The sequence below is a fragment of the Sapajus apella genome, unplaced genomic scaffold (genome assembly GCF_009761245.1).
Source record: "Sapajus apella isolate SASKATOON/1434 unplaced genomic scaffold, GSC_monkey_1.0 scaffold25, whole genome shotgun sequence".
NCBI lineage: Eukaryota > Metazoa > Chordata > Mammalia > Primates > Cebidae > Sapajus > Sapajus apella.
In genome coordinates this window covers 8,596,819-8,612,864 of record NW_022436965.1, presented here as the reverse complement: position 1 = coordinate 8,612,864, position 16,046 = coordinate 8,596,819, and the positions used below count along the sequence as shown (strand labels likewise).

The 16,046-nt window shown below is 44.6% G+C and overlaps 1 long non-coding RNA gene across 2 annotated transcripts in view; it reads right to left on the bottom strand.

Annotated features, from left to right (window-relative positions):
• Window positions 1-16,046, bottom strand: part of LOC116560044 — a 97,824-nt gene that overhangs the window by 14,395 nt on the left and 67,383 nt on the right. The window contains exon 1 of one of the 2 annotated variants that reach the window (XR_004272759.1): window positions 3,417-7,602. The exons of the other annotated variant lie outside the window; for it this stretch is intronic. This is a non-coding gene — a long non-coding RNA (uncharacterized LOC116560044). Of the gene's footprint in view, window positions 1-3,416; window positions 7,603-16,046 lie in introns of those variants that run through there. 2 annotated transcript variants of the gene reach the window in all.

The window sequence follows — 16,046 nt, the reverse complement described above, 5'->3', positions numbered from 1 at the left end:
GGCACCGATGCCATCAAGCCTGGAAATACATGTACATATAAAATGAACCTGGGTTTGTCAGCTCAACCTCATACAGGTAGACTGTATTCTTCCAGGCACCAAGCTGACAACATGAGAAAATGCCAGATGCTGAGGGATACAGAGGTTAAATGCTCTGGAGTCAGATAGATGGGCCTGGATCTTAATTTCAAAACTTAGTAGCTGTGTGACCTCAAAGGAATGGCTTTACTTTTACTGCCTCCACTGTATTATCATAGTGGTCACAATATTTAGGAAGGTGGGCTAGGACAGACCAAGTATTTCTCCTGGGATTGCTGAAGGAAGTGGGCTCCAGGGCGGCCCCCTCTCTGTGGTCATTCTCAGCCAGCAGCCCCTGCCCACCACACTGAATACCCTCACAAGACCAGTGGCCATTTTTTGAAGAGAATCCCCATTAACCTAGGAAAACTTTACAACAGACCAACATTGTTTCCTGCACTGGGGCTTGGAAACCACTGCATGAAATAATTTATCTGTTACTGTTTAATCCTATACATATGCTTTATAGAGAAAACCTTTAAAGTTTTCTCCTTTATGCTTCAGGCGTAGCTAGGCAACGTTCACCAAATCTACGTGCCTCCCCAACTGTTTCCACCTCAGCGTTTGAGGGAAGCATCAAAAGCCCCTGGGCTTGCAGATGCTCGGAGAATAGGCATGAGGCAACATTTTGTGAGCTCTCATCACATCCCAGGTGCCATGCGAGGCTTGCATACCTATGGAACTCCCAACGGAGTGAGGCAGAGGGGTGATGAAGTTGGTTGAGCCGAGGGAGCCTATGGGAGCATGTGGTGACCAGACTGATGGTGACGGGAGAACGGTTTCCAGAGGAGGAGATAGCCGAGCTGAGTTTCGATGAAGAGCCAGGTGTGGGCGTGGTGGCTCACCCAGGGGGCAGTAGAGCAAGAAAGGGCTTGGCCAGTCCAGAGAGCCTGCCTGTCGGATGTGTTGCAGTAAGCCTACGGGACTGCGAGCTGGAAGAGGTGGTGAGGGAGGAGGTGGGGATGGGAAGGAAGGAGCCAGGTCTCCATAATGCTCCTAATTCCCTCTGGGACATCATTTGTCCCTCAATAATGCCTCTAATAGAGATATCTTATTTATTGATACCTTATTTTACTGATACCTTAATCTTTCAAGCAGAATGGGAAAGCAGAAAAAGCCCTGTGAGCACCTCCTCACATGTGTTGTTTGTTTGTTCTGAGACAAGGTCTCGCTCTGTCACCCAGGCTGGAGTGCAGTGATGCCATCACGGCTCACTGAAGCCTTGACCTCCTGGGCTCAAGCAATCCTCCTACCTCAGCCTCCTGAGTAGCTGGGACTGGGGGCATGCACCACCACGCCTGGCTAATTTTGTATTTTTTGTAAAGATAGTCTCACCACGTTGCCCAGGCTGGGATTCCTCACATGGTTTCACACAAGTAGTCCCTATACTTGCCTTGTTCTTTCCAATGTGAAGAGAATTCTTCAGGCAATTAAATGTATGCTTCCACAACGATGTCTCTTCTCCCTACTGCTCTTTGAAGCTGATCTTTGTTGGAAAAGCTATTTTTCATCAAACTGGTCTAGATTACTCATTGATTAGCTTGTTGGTCATAACTGCTTTTTAAAAAGAGCTCACCTCTTAAGCTACCAGTATTGAACTAGTATTATATGCCTGGCATGGTACTGGGTGCTTCTGAAACTTTTTATTCAATACTCATAGCAAATTAATGAGGAAGACACTATTATCATTTCCACTTTACAGATGAGAACAATAAAGTTTGATAAAACAACAGCTTATCCATGACAGAACTGGGTTTCAACCTATTTGATTCCAAAATCACCACTCTTAGCCAATTCACTCCACTGTTATTGCAAAATGCTTTTGAGAACAACTTAAAAGAAAGACTCATGATTGTGGCTCTACAATGGATAACCAAGTTTTCTGACCAGAAAACATTTTTCCCCTTGCAGAAAGAACTTGGGAAGGCAGCAGGCAGTCCGGAATGGCGATGGGGCTCCAAAGGCGGCAAAGGCTTCTCTCCGCCACATGAAAGGCCTGAGTTTAGAGACCTCAGGGAAGTTTCAAGGCCAACTTTCTGTGAAATCTCCATTCTCTGAGGTATGGCTTTAATTAACAATTATGTATCAATATTGGTTTGTTAATCATAACTAATGTAGCATAGTCCTATAAGATGTAAGACATTATCAATAGGAAAAAATGAGGGAGAGGTACATGGAGCTCTGTACTATCCTTGCAATTTTTCTGTAAATCTAAAACTGTTGTAAAACAATAAAGTTGGGGGATGAGAAAAAAGAAAAAAAGTTTATTTTTTATTAAAAAAGCAAAACCTCATTTTTCACAGCCACATGCATATTTCAGAATTATTCTTAGAAACTTCTGGAAACAATTTACTGTATATAACGTTATGGCCTAGATTAAACTGAGTAGTAATTATTAATGCCTAACGTTAGTATGGAAGCTCCACAATTATATACCAGCGTGTTAATGTAACTCTAAATACTAAGATACATAGGTCAGTGATTCCTGAAGTTTATTTTTTTATTTTATAGAGAAAACATAATTGACAAAAATGATCACATACTTTTTAAACTTTGTTATTTACATCTTTGGGAATTGTAGCCATTTGAACCCCACGATCCTGACTCAAGCTCCTCTGTCCATCTCTTAAGAGTTGTTGAATTCAGTCATAATGCCTGGGATTGAAGAAAAGGCTTCCAAGGGGCTGATCTCACAAATCAGCAGATAGGATAACCAGTCATTTTACTCTGTTTGTTTGCAGGCATGTGAAAATGTTCTCTGGTCCTAAACATCCTGTTCTAGTTGTGCCCCATTTGTGGAGTAGCTGAGGGTGGCATTGAGGCAGGCTCCATGCTTTAACTAGGCTGCTATTCCCTGTTACCTTCCTGCTCCAGCTTCCAACTACCATCAAGGTTCCGAGGAGCATGTCTGATGAAGAAACCACCTCCCTTAGTCAAGATATTCAACTTCATTCTGCTCTCATCCCCTTTCTCCAGGTGGAGATCTCAGGAGGAGACAGAGAGAGAAAGGGATGCAAAAAGCCTCAGTTCTCAGGCTCCTGCCCCGACAACATCAGCATTATCTTTATAAATTTAATACATATATAGCTTTATATTATATATCAATCATATATAGCTATATGTCTAGATAGATAGATAGGTAGATAGCCAGACAGACAGACATAACAATGTAGAAAGGCTGGTCAACATGAGTTTCCTTACTCTACAGAAAGCCAGCAGGGACTGGATGAGCTCATTCACAGAGACCACTGGGTGTTAGGAGCAGGGGTATTTATCCCTCTGGACCGGGAGAGCTGGGAAGAATGAAAAGACCCAGGCTTTACCAAATGCAGGCTCACATTTTTGTTTGCAGCCAAAGGTCATCTTGAAGCACAGTGAGAAGCAAAGTTTCCCTGAAGAAGGGGGCTGGACTTGGAGGCTGGTTCCCCTATTCAGATTCAGACAATGGGAGGGCAGCTTTATTACTTTCACAACATGATGGCCGCGGTGCTTGGTAAAACCAGTTCTCAGGACGTTTAGAATGTGTTCTCTTTCCCTGCCATGTGCTTATGGTGTGCTCCCATAAATCCCTTCTCTTGTCTGGATACTGGGACCTATTGACTAGTCTTGCTAGGGATTGGGATCTAGACAACGCAATTTCTTCTTCGGTTTGTGCATTTTTTAAATGCCTGTGCAAGGACTATGAACCTGCTATTCATCTTCTCAGGAAGAGATATCTGTGTCAATGACTAGATACAGTACCTTGGTCATCAAGAGTGAATGAGTCCAACAACTAGCAGACGTCTTGGCTTCTGAGGTGCCCCGGCCCCCAGCATTGATGGGAAAAGAGTCAAGGGCCCAGAGACCCCAGCCCAGCTCCTCATTCCTGGGGCAATCTCACCGAACAGCAAAGGGTTTCCTATTCACCCTTTCCAGACTGGAACAAGTGTAAAGTGGAAGATGGTGAATCATTTTCCAAAGCCAGGACTGGCCCTCTTGGAATCTTTATGCGTTTCTGATTAAATGTAGGAAAATTAAGAGAAACCTGGAGGTTCCAGGGACTTAGCACAGTTTTGGCCAGAGCACAAGGCCGCATAGTCTCTGAAAGACCAAGATATAGCTCCAGTACAGGTGTTATCTGCTCCAAAGTTCAGACCTCTTTTACTTGAGATTTGAGCCCCTCACACTGGCGCATAGTCAGTTAAGGCTGCAAAAGGGAGATAGTAATGAATTTCAGCATTGAATAGATACGAGCATAAACACTTGGGCACTGTCAACACCAAAGAGCCTGACATCTCACTTCAGATGTAATTATAACAGTGTCCAAAAGCCAATATTAGCACTTAAAACTTCTAGCACACTTATTGTGGAGCCATTGAGTATTCCTCACCCTGCGATGCAGAAAGAAAAAACTAAAGCCCTGAGAATTCAGCTCATTTACCCAAGTCACTGAGGCATTTAAGGAACAGCTCTTATAAGTCCATGTAGGTGGTTTGGGGCTGAGGAAGATGCCCAGAATTGCTAAATAGAAGTAAGTACTGATCATCAGAGCAGTGTGGGTAGGCCCTTTCTGGTGAGGAGGTCATCTCAGGCTCCAGAGCTACTTGTTCAGCTCTGGTATCTAGACAGCCAAAGTGAATTATTCACTTATGAGGGTGAAAAATACTCAACTCCCTGGGATTGTCAAATGGAGTTTTCCATTATAAAATATCTTAGTCATTTGGAATCTAACCAAAGTAAATGCCTGGTCCTGACCCACCCATACCTCTGTGCTGGATGGGAAAGGAGAGAGGGAAATCCCAAAACAAATGGAAAAGCCACCTGCCAGCTACACATCGTGCATGGCCCTCCCTGGGTAGGTCTACTCCAGGTGAGACATGGTTTGAGCCAGGCTGCAGGTGATGAGTGGGTCAAGGGAGGGCTCTCAATGGCATCTCTGTTTGATTCCAGGCCTAAGTGGGGCTGTGGCTTACATAACAGTTTGGCAGGGAGACGCAGCCAGGCGGAAGCACACGGGTTTCCAGCAGCGTATAATCATCTTTGATTTCTCTGTTTGCTCAGCAGCTTTCATGTGGTGGGGGAGGCACTGGTGCAGGAGGAGGGGCAGGATTCCGATACACTAAAGCCTTCTGTTTTCTTCTGCAAAACAAACAGCCCCAAACAGATCCCCATGGCCAGGGAATTAGCCACTGCCACACAGATCCTGTGGCAGTTTGGGGGAGGAGCTGCTCTGGAGCCTGGGCCAGACCTAAGAAGGTCAGAGACTGACTTAAAGTTAGGGCCTCATTAGGTGCACAGGAGCCCGAAGGGCTACCAAGGAGCAGGGGTCTTGGATGCTGGCAGCACCTGACACGGTTTACCCTCTTAGCACTGAGGGCTGTGGTGTCCCCCTCTGATTATGGAAGCCACTGAATCCCATACCATGTCCATCCAGAAATGAAGTTTGTCAGGCCTCTCTCTTACTAACCACTGCCTCCTTTGTGCCATTACCTCCATGTAGGTACCAGGCTAATTCTACTGGAATCCTGAGCATCTGGGAGCAAACCAATTTAGAAAATAACATTTCCTTTGACTAAAATACACATTTCTTGCTCCTTTTGATCCTAATCGATTTGGAATTGAGTAGCAGATGTTCCCCTGTAGAATGGGCTCATACTCACCACTTGCAGTGTTCTCCACTGTTCCCTATTGTCTTACACCTGGAGATGTTTTCTACTTCATTACTCTGCTTGCCTGGCACTTGCAGGCGTTTTTAGGATGAATTCCCAGCCCTATCCTAAGTATGATAATTTGATAGATTATAATTTGCTTACCTCTCTGATTCTCCCACTAGACTGTAAACTCTTTGGGCAAAAGCACAAATTGCTCATTCATTTATTCCTTCAACAATCAGCTATGGCATGCTCACTTTGGACAGAGTTGCTAAGTGCTAGTCATTGTGTTAGGAATATAGAATTTATCATGGGGCCTGTAGTGCCTGGTATTTAGCACATGCTGTATATATGTGATTAGATTAAATAAATGCATAAATAATTCTTCCTGCATGCAAACCGTTGATCTTGGCAGTGAAGTTCCACTACCAATGTGTCCACCCTCTCAACCTTATGAATAGGTTTATTGACAGGATACATCTTGTTTTGCAAGTGATTTGCATGAACTTGTATAATGATGTGCTCAGATATTTCCCTATATTCAGATATTTTCGAACACCTAGCTTGCATCTCTGGCCTCACGTTTTGCTACTCCCTGTCCTATCCAGCCACGGGAAACTGCTTGTATGACCTCCCTGAACTCACCCTGCTCCTGGGGCCTCCATGCCCTTGCTCACCCTGTCCCCTTAGGCTGGAAAGCCTTCATCTTGTCCGTTACCTCATTACTACCCCTCCCCTGGCCAGCTTCCAGCCACCTCATAAGCCTCACTCAGGCATCACCTTCCCAGGAGCCTCCTCTGATTCCTGCAGGCTGAGTTAGGAGCCCCTACACTTTGTTCTCATATTCTATGTGGCTCTATTATAAGTCTGTCTCCACCATCATGCTGCAAGCCCTGGAGGCAGGGACTGGACATTTTTTCAAGGGCAATCATAGAATAGGAACTTTGTATATAGAAAGAACAATTCAGTCATCCTTGTAAATGAAACCCTAGCCAGGCCTGCACCTGTTTTAGCACATCAGTGCACATCTTTGTGTAGCACATCAGTCCTCAACTTTGACACTCCCCTGCAGAGTCCAGATGACCGACCAAGGACTCAAATGGATTCTTTCTTTGGACAGAGTCTAGCTCTCTGCTGACATACCATGTTCTTTCCCCTATTATAATAACCACTCATGCTCTCTGTGTTTTTCCAAGTTTTTGGTGTTTGAATACATGAAATTCTTTTGCTCTTTGTATGAAAACAATGCCATCTGTTCACTAGACAGAAATTCTGGAAAGCTTCAGAAAAGCAACCAGGTTTTACTGCAGAACGGTCCAAGATATACCTCAGTGGGATTCTGGGTAGGAGGCAGATAAGATTAGGACAAGAACAACTTGGAGCTCTTAGCTTTGTGTGACTCCCCCCAACCTTTTTTTGATTTAGATTTTACAATTTTTCTCTCAGATTCATTTCAATGAGATTCATGCTCCAGTGAAAACTAACTTTCTTCTTACGTTCCAGCATAGCAGCCTCAGGGGTGATGATAGTCTTCAGGAACTTTCTGGGATAATGGAAATGTTCCATATACAAGGGCACTGGTAACATAGGGGTATACATTTGTTCAAAATTTTTTGAATAGTATACTTATGATCAGTGCATTTCACCAGAAGGAAAGTTTAGCTCAATTTTTAAAAATTTCTTAAGTATATACTGTGGCCCTAGAACTCATTTGGGTACCGGTCTGATACCCAAATAAAGGCCATTAATGAAAAACTCACAGCTAACATTACAATCAATGGGAAAAATGGAAAGCTTCTCTAAGTTCCAGTACAAGACAAGGCTGCCCACTCTAGTAATTTCTATTCAACATAGTACTAGACATACTCACCTAAGCAATTAGGCAAGAAAAAGAAACAAAAGACACAAATCAGAAAGAAGGAACCAAAATAATTTATATTTGCAGAATACATGACCCTGTATGTAGAAAATCCCAAGACTCCAGAAAAAACTCTTAGCACTAATAAATGAATCAAGTAACTTTGCAGGATACAAAATTAACATATAAAAATCAGTTGCATTTCTATACACAAATAATGACTTCTCCAAAAAGGAAAACAGTCCTATCTTTTTTTTTTTTTTTTTTTTTTTTTTTTTTTTGAGACAGAGTCTTGCTGTGTCACCAGGAGCCAGGCTGGAGTGCAGTGGCACAATCTCGGCTTACTGCAATCTCCACCTCCTGGGTTCAAGCAATTCTCCTGCCTCAGCCTCCCGAGTAGCTGGGACTACAGGTGCGTGCCACCATGCCCGGATAATTTTTTTTATTTTTTGTAAAGACGGGGTTTCACCATGTTGGCCAGGCTGGTCTTGAACTCCTTACCTCAAGTGATCCACCCACCTGGGCCTCCCAAAGTGCTGGGATTACAGGCATGAGCCACCACACCTGGCCTGGAAGAATTAATATTCTTTAAATGTCCATACTACCCAAAGCAATCTACAGATTGAAATCTTTATCAAAATTCCAAAGGCATTCTTCAAAGAAATAGAAAAAACAGTTCTAAAATTTGTATGGAACCACAAAGACCCTGAATCATCAAAGCAATTTTGAGAAAGAAAAAACATAGTTGGGGCACCACACTACTTTACTTAAAATTATACAGTTACAGTAATCAAAAAAGTGCTGGTATAAAAACAGGCACATAGATGAGTGGAGCAGAATAGAGAGCCCAGCAATAAACCCAAGCATATATGGTTAATTAACTTTTGACATGGCCTCCAGGAGAATACAATGAGGATAGAATTTCCCATGTGGAAACAAACGGGCTGGGAAAACTGGATTTCCACATGCAAAGGAATCAAATTGAACCTTGTCTTACACATACACAAAAATAAACTCAAATTGGATAAAAGGCCCAGAGGTAAGCCCTGAAACTGAAAATCTCCCAGAAGAAATACAGGGAAAAAGCTCCTTGACATTCACTTTGGCAAAGATTTTTTGAGTATCACACCAAAAGCTCAGGCTATAAAAGCAAAAATAAGCAAACAGGACTACACCATCAAACTAAAAATCTTTGGCACAGCAAAGAAAATAATCAAGAAGATAAAAAGTCAGCCTATAAATTGGGAGAAAATATTTGCAAACCATGTATTTGATATGAAGTTAATATATAAAATGTATAAAGAACTCATATAACTCAACATCAGAAAAATAAATAACTTGATCAAAAAATAGACCTAAATATACATTTCTCCAAAGAAGAAATACAGATGACTACAGGCATATGAAAAGATGTTCATCATCACTAATCTTATGGAAATACAAATCAAAACCACAATGAGGTCTCACTTCACAACTGTTAGAGCAGCTATTATCAAAAAGCCAAGCGATAACAAGTGTTTGTGAGGGTGGGGAGAAAAGGGAACCTTATTACATTGTTGGGGAGAATGTAGGTAATAATGTAGATTAGTGTAGCCACTGTGGAAAACAGTGTGGAGGTTCCTAAAGAAATAATAAATAGGACTACCAGATGAGCCAGCAATCCCTTTTCTGGGTAAATACCTGAAAGAGAAGAAAATATATTCATCCCCATATTCATTGCAGCCTTATTTGCAATGCAAAGATAATCAAAGTGTCTGCTGACAGATGAATGGCTAAAGAAACTATAGTACATATACACAATGGAATACTATTCAGCCTTAAAAAAGAATGAGATCATGCCATTTGTAAAAACATGGACGAACCTGGAGGACATTATGCTAAGTGAAATAATCAAACACAGAGAGAAATATTATGTGATCTCACATATGAAATATTTTTAAGTTGAATATACGAAAATAGAGAATAAAACAGTAACTACAAGAGCAGGTGGAGGAAGGAAATAGGGAGATTAAGGTCAAAATACACAAAGCAGCAGACATGTAGAATGAACAAGTCTAGAGATCTAATGTATAGCATGAAGACTACAGCTAATAGTATTGGATTATATTGGGGATTTTTGCTAAAAGAGTAGATTTTAGCGGCTCACGCCTGTAATCCCAGCACTTTGGAAGGCAGAGGCAGGCAGATCACGAGGTCAAGAGATCAAGACCATCCTGGCCAAAATGGTGAAACCTCGTCTGTATTAAAAGCACAAAAAATTAGCTGGGCATGGTGGTGCATGCCTGTTGTCCCAGCTACTTGGGAGGCTGAGGCAGGAGAATTGCTTGAAATAGGAAAATGGAAGTTGCAGTGAGCCATGATCGCCCCACTGCACTCCAGCCTTGGTGATGAAGCAAGACTCTGTCTCAAAAAAAAAAAAAAAAAAAGAGTAGATTTTAGTTGCTCTTGCCTCACATACAAAAAAAATGCGTAATGATATGAGATGCTGGATACGTGAATTTGCTTGACTATAGTAACCGTTTCACTGTGTACATCAAAATGTCATGTTGCACACCTTAAATATATACAATAAAATTTAAATAAATTGCAAAAAAGAAAAAGTAATAATCATTTCTTGAATACTACTATGTCCCTGGCACTCATCTGGGTACTGTTCTGGTAGCATTCTAGGTGTATCTAGGGGATAGATTGGAGAAAAAGCAGGTGAAAATTCCTACCCTGGCAGAGCTCATATCCTTGAAGGTCAGTGTCACACATTCGGTGCAAAAGGGCATGCTGATATTTATCCTCATTGAAGGTGTTGACCGCCTTCAAGGGCTTGTCCATGCCCGGCCTGCTCAAAACGATTAACCGGATGATGTGGACTGCATGGGAATTTGGTTAGTGGTCATTTAAAACATCCAATTGCCTTGCTTAGTGATAAACAGATACTTGGCAAAGAGGATGGAGTACAGCCCGGGCGCGGTGGCTCACGCCTGTAATCCCAGCACTTTGGGAGGCTGAGGCGGGTGGATCATGAGGTCAAGAGATCGAGACCATCCTGGTCAACACAGTGAAACCCCGTCTCTACTAAAAATACATAAATTAGCTGGGCATGGTGGCGCGTGCCTGTAATCCCAGCTACTCAGGAGGCTGAGGCAGGAGAATTGCCTGAACCCAGGAGGCGGCGGTTGCGGTGAGCCGAGATCGCGCCATTGCACTCCAGCCTGGGTAACAAGAGTGAAACTCCATCTCAAAAAAAAAAAAAAAAAAAAGAAGATGGAGTACAAGCCTTACTTTACCTCAGAACACAGCCATCAGGAACTGTAGGGAAGAATGCTCTGGAAGGAGGTTCCCCTCCCTGGGGCAGGCCTTGTGTTAGAAATGGAATGCAGACTTCAGGTTGGAGAAGGCAGGTGGAGGAGGCCACTGTCTAGGCCTGCAGGTGGGACAGACACCGAGGGATGGCTGCTTCCCTTGGTAGCTCTCACCAGCAGCCAGAATCAGGGATCTAAAATAGTCTTTTAACAAGGCTGCTCTATGGAAGGGAAGGACTAGAGTCGAAAACCAAAACTGCTCCAAAGTGTCCAAAGAAGCTAAAATGGAAACAGCCATTTTTCATAGACTTACTCATTTAGGTGAGGATGATACAAACTGAAGTTGTTTCTGTTTTGTTTTGTTTGATACTGGTCAGAGACTTAGTGTAAGAAAATAGGGAATATTGAAAACACAACAACATTGTGACTGGTCTGTGATTCATATTACTAATAGTAAACTGCCTTTGCTGAGCATGCTTAGAAAGAAAACATTCTAAAGAAGTTTTGTAGAACTTAGGCTACAAGGCTACAATCTGTATCACTTGCAGAAGTTATTATGCTCAACTGATGGAATGTGCCTCCACTGACTTGTACCCAGGCCAGCCCACACCACAGACTGCAGTCAGGTCTTCTCTGGGTTTCTTCATCGGCCCCCCACCCTCTGTTTATTTAGGCCACAGTGGAGCCAGCCTGGAGGAACAGGGATGGGAAGGAGGGTGTGGATCCAGGGACCCAGTACAAATCACATGCACTTCCTCACTCTTCATAACTTTTATTCTCCAGAGAAGGTCAATGTGGGAGAGAAAGCTAAATGCAAGGAGGGCACCTTGGGGAGTTAAGGCAGGTGACGGCACTGACTGCATGCCCTGGGAGGTGTTGTCTTCTCACACCTGTGCTAGCAGGGCAATTTTCTTGTAAGGAAATGCTGGTGTCCAACACCACACTCCCCTCTCCCTTAAGAGTGGATACTTGAACAGTTTATTTTCCCTTTGAAAAAGGTGCAGGGTATTCCTCTCAATCCTTCAATCATACACATTACAGGAAAAAAAAAAAAAGAGATTAACACAAGTAGAAAAGAGCCTCGGTTTTGCCTCCGACTAGCTGTGTCACTGTAGAGGAACCACACCTCACTTTTTCCAAGACCCTCTATTCCCGAGGCAGCACTCTAGGCTGTTGAGGCTACGCACCGGCTGGTGCAGCTCCACAGCACCCTTCCTGTTTGACAGATAAGAGGACCCCAGGCATATGATCAATGGTCGTGAGAGGTTCTGCTGACTGTGGACACCAGTACACTTGCGGTTTCATTGAATGCTCTAGAAGGAGGTCTCCTCCCTGGGGCAAGCACTGTCCTAGGAATGGAATTCAGACTGCAGGTCGGAGGAGGCAAGTGGAAGAGGCTGCTGTCCTGGCTGAGGGTGAAACAGACAGACGCCTGGCGCCATCTTCCCTTTCTCAATTTTCTTTCTCCGATATACACAAAGTGCTGATGTAAAATTTTCTGGTCTCCATCCACAATCATCTTCAAATAGCAACGTGGAGAAGGCAGCAAGAAGGGCAATAAACCCAGCGAAAGAAAAGAAAAAGGTCAGCAGCCACGGAGGGAGGCTCAGGTGAGTGGCAGGGTGAAGAGAAACCTGGCCCCCAGCTAGAGAGCAGAATGTGAAACTGCAGGGGAAGTCAGCTTTCTAAACTGAAGGACACGGCTCATCTGTTTTGATGATGTTAGTGTTAGCCTATCCCTGGAGACGAAAGTCTCAGCTTAGGTCTCTACTGAAAGCCTGGTAACTGGTGGTTCTTTGGGAAACCCAGATGGCATGAAACTTGTCTTCAAACTGAGAGTTACTCACAGTCCAAATTTGATGTGCTTTCCCAATCCTCACCATGTGGGTTAGCCTGAGATCTTTTCAGAAGGTAAATTCTTGGAAAAAAAAGTATTGGAGTTGGTCAGAAGTCCAGGGTTTGAGTCTTAACTCTGTTAACCATAGACAAATCCCTTATATGCCAATTCAGAGATGGGAAGGTTACCACCACCCTGCCTGCCTCCCAGTCTCTTACCACTGGGCTGAGACTCCAGTGAATGAAGGTGAAGCTTGTGCCAATGGAACCAGGGTTGTCATTTTTCTGTGCATCATCTGTAACGCTATGCTCAGGGCAGGCGTGTTCACGGGTTAAGTAACAAGCAGAATGACAGAACAAAGGTAGTACTGCCCTATCGCCTCTGTCACCAAGAGGTTAGGTTGCAGATCATGGATGTCATTTCAATATCTGCTTCTTTAGGCTTCAGGAAACAAGACCTACAGCTAACTTTCCCAGCATTAACCCTGGCACCTCCCGGGCCTGAGCTCACCCTACCTGCATACACACCTACCCTTCAGAACAATCTTGGAGAGCCAGTGCCAAAGTCATTAGAGCTATCCTCCTTCTGCCCCATATCGTGAATATAGCAATCAAAGGGGCACCTCATGCATGATGAGGGATTTTCCCAGCACCCAACTCTTAGGAGTACGTGCACCAGAAAGGACTGTCCCAGGTCGAGTGCTTATTAGTTTAATAATTGGAACACCCATGGTACTTCCTGCCAAGTGTCCAAAGACATGACAATAAAGTTTTTCCATTTGGCACTGGTGGCTTGGGGGTGAACCCTGCTGGTGCACACAGGGCTGGAGTTGAGGAGCTGGAGGTCACCCTGACCCCTGCTCCTGGGGCCATCACCTCCTTGTCCATGATCATCAGCCTTGCATTTCCATGTGAATGAGCCAAGGGAAGAAGTGTTTCTGAGTTTTATGGGCCTTTTATTCTCTTCTTTTCTTCAAAAATTGGAGCAGGAACTCCAGCCCTTTCAGCCCTCTTCCTCTCCCTGGAGTCCCCCTGGTGCACATTACTGCTAATGGGGCTTTGGGCCGTGCCAGCTCAAAAGGAAGAACAGGTCCGTGGTGCATCTGTGGCCTAATGAGGAGCCTTAAATGGAAATGAGGCTCAAACATGCATTGAAAATATTCAGTTCTCAGTTGGTCATCCCTCCCCCCCGCCTCGCCATCTCAAGGTCCTCGAGCCCTGTGCCAGCAGAAGGTGACCTGCCAAACTGATACCCCGTGAAGCTTGGGGAAAGGCACTCAGACGGGACCCAGGAGCACACTCTGAACTTGTTTTCTCTGTGCTCAGTGCTGCCAAGGCAGGGGCTGCAGCAGAGGCAAGCCGGAACGGGAGCAGGGTTTGACGGACTGAGAGAAAGGAAAATCTGGGAAATAGGGAGCCAGGAGTCAGATGCCAGTGGCAGCCTGAAAACCCATTGTTAGGAAGTTCACTCTACTCTGAGCAGGGAGTGGGAACTTTTATCTTGGCAACGTCAGTGGAGAAAGAACAGGGAGGCAGGTGGCAGAGAAACCACGGGACCCCCAAGTCAGGAGACGCAGTCCCAGGCCTGGCCCTGGGGCACATCAGCTGCAGCAAGCTACGGCAATTTGGATAACTGTTTTTTGTTGTCGTTTTGCTTTGTTTTTGTTCTTGAGCCTCGGCTCCAAATAGGAGCATAAAATAGGAGTGGTAACCCAGGCTTTACCTGCTTCCCAAGCTCATTGTGAGGACTTCCTGAGACACTGTCTGTGGAAGGGCTTTTCTAGAGGTGGTGAGACTGGCTAATCAGCCAACAAATGGGCAAGGTGGGCATAAGAGTGGGGGACCCCCAAACCTGCAAGGGTTCGGCTAATAAAACTCAGCACTTTATATTACAAGGCAGTTGTTCAGATCAAAATGAATGGAGTGGCTCCAAAGGAGCCAGGTGATGCCAGCGCTGTTAAGCAGCATGGTAACGAGGACAAGTCACCGGCACGATGGCTGGCAAGGCTGGAGCATGGCAGTGCTTACTCAGAACCACCCAGGGCAGGGGAGATAGGACCGTCTGGGTGGAGATGGGCCATCACAGCTTGATTCCCTTTGGATCACACCACTAGCTTACGACTTCAGTTTCAGGCTCACCAAAACCTCTTCCAACCACGTACTGACTTGCCTGGAGAGTCCGTACCAGGGACGAATGTGCAACTCGGGGGACTTTACTGCAAGGCTGATTTACTGTAATGCTGTATATAGCCATCTCCAGAGACTTGGCTCATGTAACTCATTTCCCTCTATGTCCAATTTGGGGCACTGGCATTACTGAGTTTTTAGACCTGGAAGGCTGAGGGGAACTAAAGCGTGCTATGGCGAGGGTGCCAGGGATCGCTAACTGGGACTTATTCTGGGCTTCCAATTGACATCCGGACTATACTTACTACTCCCCTCTAAATGACAACCAAGGTTAGGGCTAAAGAAATAAAAAAGGAGAGATTTTGAAAAGGCTTTGTCAATAGCACAGATTTGAGTGGGTGTAAAGCAAAACAAGTCTAGCACCCATGGCCACAGGAAGTGGCTCACACCTATAATCCCAGCACTTTGGGAGGCTGAGGAGGACAGATCGCTTGAGGTTAGAAGTTCAAGACCAGCTTGGCCAACATGGCAAAATGCTGTCCTGATAAAAATTTAAAAATTTTGTATTTTTAAATACAAAATTTAAAATTCTACATATTGGTACACACTTTTAATCCCAGCTCCTTAGGAGGCTGAGGCATGCGAAACACTTGAACTTGGGAGGCAGAGGTTGCAATGAGCTGAGAATGTACCACTACACTCCAGCCTGGGTGACAGAACTAGATTTTGTCTCAAAAAAAAAGCACTTTGGGAGGCCGAGGCAGGCAGATCATGAGGTCAGGAGATTGAGACCATCTTGACCAACATGGTGAAGCCCTGTCTCTACTAAAAATACAAAAAATTAGCCGGGTGTGGTGGCGCAGGCCTGTAGTCCAGTTACTCGGGAGGCTGAGGCAGGAGAATCACTTGAACCCGGGAGGCAGAGGTTGCAGTGAGCCGAGATCACACCTCTGCATTCCAGCCTGGAGACACTGAAAGACTCTGTCTCAAAAAAAAAAAAAAAATCAGGCATCTGTAACATCTCAAAGTTTTAGATTTAGTGAGTTGAGATAAGTAGGGAGGAGAGTGTGCCTATTGACAATCACGTGAGGGGTATAGGTGCGGTGGCTCACGCCTGTAATCCCAGCACTTTGGGAGGCGGAGGTGGGTGGATCACAAGGTCAAGAGATCGAGGCCATCCTGGTCAACATGGTGAAACCCCGTCTCTACTAAAACTACAAA